We start from the raw sequence: 894 nt of genomic DNA on the forward strand, positions 1-894 counted from the left end.
GAATTCAACCGCCCGTGGCGGCTAAAGCTGCAGCTATAGCCGCCACGGGCGGTTGAATTCCTCATGTCCCAATACAGGTAAGTTACTCATCTCCTTACCCTCAAATCAAATAGGCCATATTCACTACCTACTCTAGCCTTCCCATATACATGCCTGGTATTTCCACAGGCAACCAAGAACTGAAGCAGGGGGAACAGGAAACAGAGAATAGGTGAGGTCTGAGCCCCTTCCCTGCCAGCCTCTCACCACCTCTGACCCCTTTTCTAACATCATTCTCAGCTACTTCCTCCTCCTAAATCTCACTCTCTGAACTGGAAACCAGCTCCTCCCACAAAGCCTTCCACCTAACATCCTACAAGCCTCTTTCCCCATAGGTTCAACTCTGGTGCTTCCGTTTAGCACCACTCTGTGGGGTTTCAGGTTTGGACATAGCACCAATGGTTCCAGCCTCATACCCCATCATTTGTCCTCCTCACAAGAGCCTGACAGACCTTGAAGAAGCTGTGCTCTTAATCCTCACTTTAGTACCCGTGTAACCCACTCTCCATCTCCCTCCCACCTACTAGGTGTGCCATTGAGGAGCAGGTCTTGTCACAGCATGGGTCTGGGGAGGAACCCATGCACACAGTTCCTCCACAGGCCCAGGTTCCACCAGCCCAGGCTTGGACAATGGGTGGGGACATGTTCAACGCCAGGTTCATTCGAAACTTGCATGAACGTCGCAGCACCAGGCCTTGGTGACCGCAGCCCCCTCTCACACCTTCAAAATCATTATTATTTCTATCTCACACAGGACTTAGTCAAAGCTTGCCCTCGCCGTGTATGTATTCATTCATTCATTTATTCATTCTACAGGCTTTTTTTTTTTTAAATCAGTGCCAAGTCATTTGTATC

The 894-nt window shown here is 49.7% G+C and overlaps 1 long non-coding RNA gene across 1 annotated transcript; it reads left to right on the forward strand.

Annotated features, from left to right (window-relative positions):
* Positions 1-32: 32 nt before the first annotated feature.
* Positions 33-886, forward strand: LOC104980951. The gene is made up of 3 exons (XR_824320.1): positions 33-77; positions 169-211; positions 567-886. It is a non-coding gene; the product is annotated as an uncharacterized LOC104980951 (long non-coding RNA).
* The last annotated feature ends 8 nt before the right edge of the window (positions 887-894 follow it).

This window comes from Bison bison, unplaced genomic scaffold (assembly GCF_000754665.1).
Source record: "Bison bison bison isolate TAMUID 2011002044 unplaced genomic scaffold, Bison_UMD1.0 scf7180017613854, whole genome shotgun sequence".
NCBI lineage: Eukaryota > Metazoa > Chordata > Mammalia > Artiodactyla > Bovidae > Bison > Bison bison.